This window comes from Oncorhynchus mykiss, chromosome 25 (genome assembly GCF_057628025.1).
Source record: "Oncorhynchus mykiss isolate SJ-2025 chromosome 25, ASM5762802v1, whole genome shotgun sequence".
Lineage (NCBI taxonomy): Eukaryota > Metazoa > Chordata > Actinopteri > Salmoniformes > Salmonidae > Oncorhynchus > Oncorhynchus mykiss.
Window position 1 is genome coordinate 67,754,207 of NC_143046.1, and position 10,196 is coordinate 67,764,402.

Genomic DNA, 10,196 nt, shown 5'->3' on the forward strand with positions numbered 1-10,196 from the left:
AGTCCCCTCACAATGCACCCCAATCAGCCTCCGAGCCCCCGGTATTGAATTCTTTGCCATCGCAAATTGTTGTCACGGAGATCCTCCAAGAAAAGCGGCTAATAGATGCAATATTTCTGCCCGGTCTTCCGCGCGCTCATGGAACACCCTTACAATAGTTTATCCAAACTTCTAAATATGCCCCAAGAACTACCGTGCATGATTAGTCTGACATAGGCTGTTAATGGTATGGGTATGCTTCATCCCTGCGAGACAATTTCAACTGTTGTGATATAGCCCCCCCCCCCCCCTCCCTCCAGAGTGCTGTCAGATGTAGGATTTGGTGGGAGTGGGGAGGGGGATCTAAAGAGCACATATCCATGGAAAGGGGGGTTGATCGCTCAAGAATCTTGTCTTTCTATTTGCCCCCTCAATCGAGCGACACAAAAGCTGAATTACTCATTCAAACCTCGCGGGACAAAAGGAAAGGAGCTGGATAGCACTCCTGCATTTGTAGTCAAACATTTAGAGACTTAAATCGAGTCGTCATGAAGGAGAAAGAGTTAGACAAAGCCCATAGAATTGCCATCAGTAAACATTTTCCTGTGTCATATTAGTGGGTCTCCATGGCTCCTTCTGGCCCGTGGACAATAGCACAAGTTTGCACACTCGAATACTGTCACCCTGCCAACGGCAACAAGTGCCAAAAACAGGACAATCCCCGGGGAAAGCAAGGGCTCTGCGGGGAAGGTTGCAATAGAGGAGGAAAAGGGGACCTGTGAAATGCTAATTTAGGTCCATCCCCTTATTGAAGAAAAAAAGAGTACCTATCGTTCCATTGAACAACCACCTCTTGCATCAGTGTGGCATGAGAGTTGAGGCAACCGTTTCAGCATGACCATAACCACAATACCGCTCTGCTGCCATCAGCCCTGACTGCAGAACATTTCATATTCATATTTTCTGACTTCTCAGAGTCAAATTAAAAGTTAATATATTGTAATGTTTGCACCTGCAATGTCTCTATAGGCATATCATATGTTACAACTAAAACTATACTAACTTGTTATTTCTCTCAGGATGTATAACCTCCATAATGTATCTTGACTAGTCCAGTGCCTGGTATGATGGGGTGATCTCTCATCTACTGCTCAGGCTGTTGGCCCTTGGAGAGGCAACAGGACCCTACTGTCCCCATCTCTTCTTCATTCACCTCTCTGTTCCTCTCAAAGGGCCAATTAACAATTGTGCACCCCTCCCCTGCCCTGTCGCCCTACTCCTGTGCTTTTGAAGTGACTGAGAGAGAGAAAGGGGAAGTATAGTGGCACCAATAAACAATAAATCCCACTATGTGTCCCTGTCCTCATGCCAGTTTGAGTAAGATGGATGGAAGAGAGGCTTGTAAGCCATTTCAGATTGGATGTGATGTGTTATGGGACCCAGGGTAGATGATAGAATAATGAAGTGCTGAACCTCATCAGAATTATGACCGGAAAGGAAGCACTAATCAATTCAAAGTCAATCACTGTAAAACACTGTTGCCCTTATCCTTGTGTAATAACACTTATTTCCGGTACTCTTGTAACTTTGTGTTGCTGTTATTAGACAGATCAGATTGTAATCACACAAACACCACAACAACCTCCCTGGTTCTTGGTTGCCAATCGGTCACTGAGTTGACAGCACAAGACTCCCCCTTGCCCTCTGACCCCCAGACAGCCCTGCTCTCTGGGTGTTACACCAGCACCCTCATTATCATATGGCACATCCACTTAACACACTCCAGCCTGCATACTTCCACACTCCAGCATCACTAATAAACACTTTACATTATGACACTTGTACATGTAGTAATGCTGTAATTACTTTAGTATCAACATTATATTAATTTGTTATTTATGTTAATATCATATCCTGACACATATTCCATCATATTAGAGTGTTTTTAGTATTTTATTCTCTAACCACTTACCCCCTAATTGTCATGTGATGATGCACAATAATAAATATACAGTATTTGGGTAAATCAGATTATTCTTACATTATCAACTCTGCCACTAGATGGCAATACACCTCTACAGTCTAGAATGCAGTAAATGAGGACAAGCAAGTCAGTGCTGTATAAAGCTTTGTTTAAAATAATAACACTGAGGGACCATATTTTTGATGTTATTGAACAATATTTAATATCAGTAGTTACTTTGAAATTGTTATAATTACTTAAGAGCAAACCCAGAAACTCCTGAAACCGTTTGTCTTTTTAGTTTATGTTTCCTTTATATCATGTACAGGTTACCCCATTGGGATTAAACATTTATTTTACAAGGACTGGTCACAAGATGACAGGTCTTTAGTGGGTATGAGTACTTCATTCTATAGTCTGCACTGTAGACTACACTGTATGATGCTGTAATAAGGTAAACAACCAATCTATCTTGATTAGCAAAAGACAGCAAGAGAGTCTTAACCTGAATTCTGTGTGATGTTTGTCTCTATGGAGCGTGTGGATGTGAAGGATGGTGTTGTGGCACTGGCAGGTGTTTTGTGGTTGCTGAAATCAAATTGAGTAAGCAGGGCATGATGAGTGGATGATGTAGAGCTTCTTTCTTGTCTGTTAATCGATGCAGGGATAGACTGGAGTGGAGGATAGAGGAGCAAAACCACTAAACAGCTCCCTCAGAAGAACTCAAACCATCTAGAGAAGACATGTATGCCAACACTTAAGACTTCAGAATCTGAAAAGGTATTTTTACTGCCGTGCCAGTACTCATCAATGTGTAATCAGCTTTAATGCAATCCTCTCTGGATGTGCACATTTGATAGCAGCAAATCTTTGTTTCATACAAGACGGAATGCACTGCGTTGCTGCAGTATACTTGTTGACTGAATTGTTCTTCATCAAAAATAACTTGAAAAATATGATTTGGTGCCAACAGCGTTCTTAAATGCCAGGTCTTGTCCAACTTATCTCATGACAGAGGGGCTGCGAGCTCTGTAATTTATATTGCACTAGTCAGTAGATCCTTAAATGCCAACCCTCCCCTCTGGCCGCCACCTTATAATGAGCAGATTGCTTGTCATATAGGCATATAACAACGGTGCTTTGACTTGATTAAAGGTGTATATATATATATATATATATATATATATATATATATATATATATATATATATATATATATATATATATATATATATATATATATATATATATATATATATATATATATATATACGAAGAAGGAAATATTGAGTCTGAAATTGGGTGTTAGAAATATTAATTAAATACCACATCAAAAATATATCCCCTTTGCCACTGCAATAGAAAAGTCAATAGAGTTCGATGTGCTGTGTAAAGAGTCATACCTTCATTCATGGTCCATAAATTAAAGTCAACATTCATTTATTACCCTCCATACATAGTATTTTCCCCCATCATGTTTAGTTACCACAGGAATGGATAATGTGAGGAAAGTGATGTGAGGAAAGTAGACTAGACATCACATTAAAGAGTTAATTGACATCAGGCTAGCCAGTGTTTTCCCCTCCAGAGTGTTTAGAGTAGATTTGCCTAATTAGAAGAAGTAATTGACCTTTAGTATGCATAAACCATTTCCACTCTGTGCTGATCATGGAGATATGCGAAGAGGAGGAGAATTATATGGAGACAAGCAGGTAAGGAGAGTACAACATTGGCTTGTCCACTGAGGTCGTGAGAGAGACACTGTAAACATGGACTAGACTCAGTGGATCCTGTCCTGTTATTTACAGAAGACTGCATGCACATCCAAACTGTTACGCAACTTTCCTCTCTAAATGTTCCTTCAGAAGGGTCTGCAATTGGCCAACCTGGTCTCAGAACAAAACGTGTTATACAATGTATGTTACTAAAATCAGTGCAACTCCAGTTAATATATGTTACATTAGGTTACATTACATTGGTCTACCAATGTAATAGCAGTCGTACAATATGATAGGAATTGTAGGACGTATGGTATGTTACGAATTACAATTTGTATGATATGTTGTCTTAATGACTCGCCCTGTAGCATTCGCATCTGTAGCCATGAAATGCTTTGAAAGGTTGGTCATGGCTCACATCAACTATAAAAATAGTCACATACTATATATAAACTCCCAGTAATTTATTGGATAAATCACCAAAGTTTCGGCATCGCTGTGCTTTCTTCAGGCTCACATCAAACCCATCATCCCAGACACCCTTTACCCACTCCAATTTGCATATTGCCCCAACAGATCCACAGATGATGCAATCTCTTTTGTAATCCACACTGTCCTCTCCCACCTGGACAAGACGAATACCTATGTGAGAATGCTGTTCATTGACTATATATAGCTCAGCGTTCAACACCATAGTGCCCTCCAACCTCATCACTAAACTCAGGACCCTGGGACTGAACACCTCCCTCTGCAACTGGAGTTACTTTGTAAATGTTATAATTACTTAAGAGCAAACCCAGAAACTCCTGAAACCGTTTGTCTTTTTAGTTTATGTTTCCTTTATATCATGTACAGGTTACCCCAGGTGGTGAGGGCAGGCCCCTCAGGGATGCATGCTTAGTCCCCTCCTGTACTCCCTGTTCAACCACAACTGCATTGCCGCAAGCAGCAATGGTGAGGGGACTAAGCATGACAACATGACGGTGGTTGGCCTGATCATCGACGACGATGAGACAACTTATAAGGGAGGAGGTCAGTGAAAACAACCTATCCCTCAACATCAGCAAGACAAAGGAGCTGATCGTGGACTACAGGAGACGGAGGGCCGAGCACACCCATATCCACATTTTATTGGTGCTGTAGTGGAGTGGGTTGAGAGCTTCGAGTTCCTTGGTGTCCACATCACTAAGGAATTATCATGGTCCACACACACCAACACAGTCACGAAGAAGGCATGACAACACCTCTTCCCCCTCAGGAAGCTGAAAAGTTATAGACTGTTCTCTCTGTTACTGCACAGCAAAACCTGATACTTTTACTCTCTGTTCCGAACGTACTAGACGACCAGTTCTTATAGCCTTTAGCCGTACCCTTATCCTACTCCTCCTCTGTTTCTCTGGTGATGTAGAGGTTCATCCAGGCACCCTGCCCAGCTCCACTCCCATTCCCCAGGCGCTCTCATTTGTTGACTTCTGTAACTGTAAAAGCCTTGGTTTCATGCATGTTAAGCTGGTGGTAGTATTGAGTAGTTTGGATGAATAAGGTCCCCAGAGTGCACTGCCTGCTATTCAGGCACAGTTGCAAATATATGCATATTATTAGTAGATTTGGATAGAAAACACTCTGAACTTTCTAAAACTGTTTGAATGATGTCTGCGAGTATAACATAACTCATGGCAGGCAAAAACCAGAGAAAAAATCCAACCAGGAAGTGGGAAATCTGAGGTTTGTAGTTTTTCAACTCTTTGCCTATCGAATATACAGTGTCTATGGGGTCAAATTGCACTCCCTAAGGCTTCCACTAGATGTCAACAGTCTTTAGAACCTTGTTTGATGCTTCTACTGTGAAGGAGGGGGGAATGGCAGCTGAATGAGTCAGTGGTCTGTCAGAGTGGCATGAGCTGGTCACGCGTGTTGACGTGAGAGTTAGCTTGCGTTCCATTGCACTTCTGAAGACAAAGGAATTCTCCGGTTGGAAAATTATTGAAGATTTATGTTAAAAACATCCTAAAGATTGATTCTATACTTCGTTTGACATGTTTCTACAAACTGTAACGGAACTTTTTGACTTTTTGTCTGGCCTGCGCGTCATAAATGTGGATTACTGGGCTAAACGCGCGAACATAAATTAGGTATTTGGACATAAATGATGGACTTTATCGAACAAATCAAACATTTATTGTGGAACTGGGATTCCTGAGAGTGCATTCTGATGAAGATCATGAAAGGTAAGTGAATATTTATAATGTTTTTTCTGACTTCTGTTGACTCCACAACATGACGGATATCTGTATGGCTTGATTTGTTGTCTGAGCGCTGTACTCAGATTATTGCATGGTGTGCTTTTTCGGTAAAGCTTTTTTGAAATCTGACACAGCGGTTGCATTAAGGAGAAGTGTATAATCTATAATTCCATGCATAATAGTTATATATTTTATCAATGTTTATTATGAGTATTTCTGTAAATTGATGTGGCTCTCTGCAAAATCACCGGATGTTTTGTAAATACTCAACGCGCCAATGTAAACAGAGATTTTTGTATATGAACTTTATCGAACAAAACATACATGTATTGTGTAACATGAAGTCCTATGAGTGTCATCTGATGAAGATCATCAAAGGTTAGTGATTAATTTTATCTCTATTTATGCTTTTTGTGACTCCTCTCTTTTTGCTGGAAAATAGTTGTGTTTTTCTGTGACTAGGTGCAGACCTAACATAATCGTTTGGTGTGCTTTCATCGTAAAGCCTTTTTGATGTCAGACACTGTGGTGGGATTAACAACCAGTTTATCTTTAAAATGGTGTAAAATACTTGTATCTTTGAGGAATATTAATTATGAGATTTCTGTTGTTTTGAATTAACATTAGAAGCCTCATCCCTAAGTTTGTTTTATTCACTGCTTTGGCGCACTCTGCCAACCCAGATGTCCTAGCCATGTCTGAATCCTGGTTTAGGAAGACCACCAAAAACCCTGACCACCAATAACATTTTCCTACAAGATAGAACTGCCAAAGGGGGCGGAGTTGCAATCTACTGCAGAGATAGACTGCAGAGTTGTGTCTTACTATCCAGGTCTATGCCCAAACAATTTGAGCTTCTAGTTTTAAAAATCCACCTTTCCAGAAACAAGTCTCTCACCGTTGCTGCTTGCTATAGACCACCTTCTGCCCCCAGCTGTGTCCTGGACACCATATATGAATTGATTGCCCCCCATCTATCTTCTGAGCTTGTGCTGATAGGTGACCTAAACTGGGACATGCTTAACACCCCGGCCATCCTACAATCTAAGCTTGATGCCCTCAATCTCACACAAATTATCAATGAATTTACCAGGTACAACCCCAAATCCGTAAACATGGCCACCTTCATAGATATAATCCTAACCAATATGCCCTCCAAATGTACCTCTGCTGTCTTCAACCGGGATCTCAGCGATCACTGCCTCATTTTCTTCGTTCGTAATGGGTCTGCGGTAAAACAACCACCCCTCATCACTGTCAAACGCTCCCTAAAACACTTCAGCGAGCAGGCCTTTCTAATCGACCTGGCCCGGGTATCCTGGAAGGATATTGACCTCATTCCGTCAGTAGAGGGTGCCTGGTTATTCTTTAAATGTGCTTTCCTCACCATTTTAAATAAGCATGCCCCATTCAATACATGTAGAACCAGTAATGAATATAGCCCTTGGTTCACTCCAGACCTGACTGCCCTTGACCAGCACAACAACATCTTGTGGCATTAGCATTAGCATCAAATAGCCCCCGCGATATGCAACTTTTCAGGGAAGTTAGGAACCAATATACACAGGCAGTTAGGAAAGCAAAGGTTATTCAAACAGAAATTTACATCCTGTAACACAAACTACAAAAGGTTCTGGGACACTGTAAAGTCCATGGAGAATAAGAGCACCTCCTCCCAGCTGCCCACTGCATTGAGGCTAGGAAACACTGTCACCACGATAAATCCATGATAATTGAGATTTCAATAAGCATTTTTCTACGGCTGGCCATGCTTTCCACCTTGCTACCCCTACCCCGATCAACAGCACTCCACTCCCCACAGCAACTTGCCCAAGCCTCCCCATTTCTCCTTCACCCAAATCCAGATAGTTGATGTTCTGAAAGAACTGCAAAATCTGGACCCTACAAATCAGCCGGGCTAGACAATCTGGACCCTTTCTTTCTAAAATTATCCGCCGATATTGTTGCAACCCCTATTACTAGCCTTTTCAACCTCTCTTTCGTATCATCTGAGATCCCCAAAGATTGGAAAGCCGCTGCGGTCATCCCCCTCTTCAAAGGGGAAGACACTCTAGACTAAAACTGCTACAGACCTATATCTATCCTACCCTGCATTTCTAAGGTCTCCGAAAGCCAAGTTAACAAACAGATCACTGACCATTTCGAATCCCACCGACCTTCTCCGCTTCGCAAACCTGATTTCCGAACTGGTCATGGGTGCACCTCAGCCACGCTCAAGGTCATAAACAATATCATAACCACCATCAATAAGAGACGATACTGTGCAGCTGTATTCATCGACCTGGTCAAGGCTTTTGACTCTGTCAAACACCACATTCTTATCGGCAGACTCAACAGCCATGGTTTCTCAAATGACTGCCTCGCCTGGTTCACCAACTACTTCCCAGATAGAGTTCAGTGTGTCAAATAGGAGGGCCTGTTGTCTGGACCTCTGGCAGTGTCTATGGGGGTGCCACAGGGTTCAATTCTCGGGCTGACTCTTTTCTCTGTATATATCAATGATGTCTCTCTTGCTGCTGGTGATTCTCTGATCCACCTCTACGCAGACAACACCATTCTGTATACTTCTGGTCCTTCTTTGGACACTGTGTTAACTAACCTCCAGATGAGCTTCAATGCCATACAACTATCCTTCCGTGGCCTCCAACTGCTCTTAAATGCAAGTAAAACTAAATGCATGTTCTTCAACCGATCGCTGCCCACACCTGCCCGCCCGTCCAGCATCACTACTCTGGACGGTTCTGACTCAAAATATGTGGACAACTACAAATACCTAGGTGTCTGGTTAGACTGTAAACTCTCCTTCCAAACTCACATTAAGCATATCCAATCCAAAATTAAATCTAGAATTGGCTTCCTATTTCGCAACAAAGCACCCTTCACTCATGCTGCCAAACATACCCTCGTAAAACTGACTATCCTTCCGATCTTTGACTTCGGCGATGTCATTTACAAAATAGCCTCCAACACTCTACTCAGCAAATTGGATGCAGTCTATCACAGTGCCATCCGTTTTGTCACCAAAGCCCCATATACTACCCACCACTGTGACCTGTATGCTCTCGTTGGCTGGCCCTCGCTTCATATTCGTCGCCAAACCCACTGGCTCCATGTCATCTATAAGTCTTTGCTAGGTAAAGCCCCGCCTAATCTCAGCTCACTGGTCACCATAGCAGCACCCACCCATAGCACGCGCTCCAGCAGGTATATTTCCCCCAAAGCCAATTCCTCCTTTGGCCACCTTTCCTTCCAGTTCTCTGCTGCCAATGACTGGAACAAACTGCAAAAATCACTGAAGCTGGAGACTCATGTCTCCCTCACTAACTTTAAGCACCAGCTGTCAGAGCAGCTCACAGCTCACAGATCACTGCACCTGTACATAGCCCATTTGTAAATAGCCCATCCAACTACCTCATCCCCATACTGTTATTTTCCTCCTTTGCACCCCAGTATCTCTACTTCCACACTCATTTTCTGCACATGTATCACTCCAGTGTTTAATTGCTATATTGTAATTATTTCACCACTATGGCCTATTTATTGCCTTACCTCTCTTATCCTACCTAATTTGCACACACTGTATATAGACTTATTCTATTGTATCATTGACTGTATGTTTGTTTATTCCACGTGTAAGTCTGTGTTATTGTTTGTGTTGCACTGCTTTGCTTTATCTTGGCCAGGTCGCAGTTGTAAATGAGAACTTGTTCTCAACTAGCCTACCTGGTTAAATAAAGGTGAAAAAAAGTGATACCGGTGACAGCTTCTACCCCCATGCCATAAGACTGCTAAATAGTCACCCAAATAGCTGCCCAGACATTGACCCTTTTGCACTAACTCTTTTGACTCATCACATATGCTGCTGCTACTGGTTATTACATTATCTGTCCTGTTGCCTCATCACGTTATCCCTACCATATGTACATATCTACCTCAATTACCTCGTATCCCTATAAATCGACTTGGTACTGGTACCCTGCGTATATAGCCTAGTTATCATTACTCCATGTGTATTTATTCCTCCTGTTATTACTTATCTATTATTTCTCTTTTTTCTCTCTGCATTATTAGGAATGACCGTAAGCATTTCACTGTTAGTCTACACCTGTTCTTTACAAAGCATATTACCAATACAATTTGATTTTGATTGAATCCGTACAATATGTTACGAATTTGCAATACATATGATGTGTTATGAATTCAATTTTTTTGTGGCTAACACTAGGTGGCTAGGTTGCTAATGCTAACATTAGTTAGGTCGCTAACACTAGC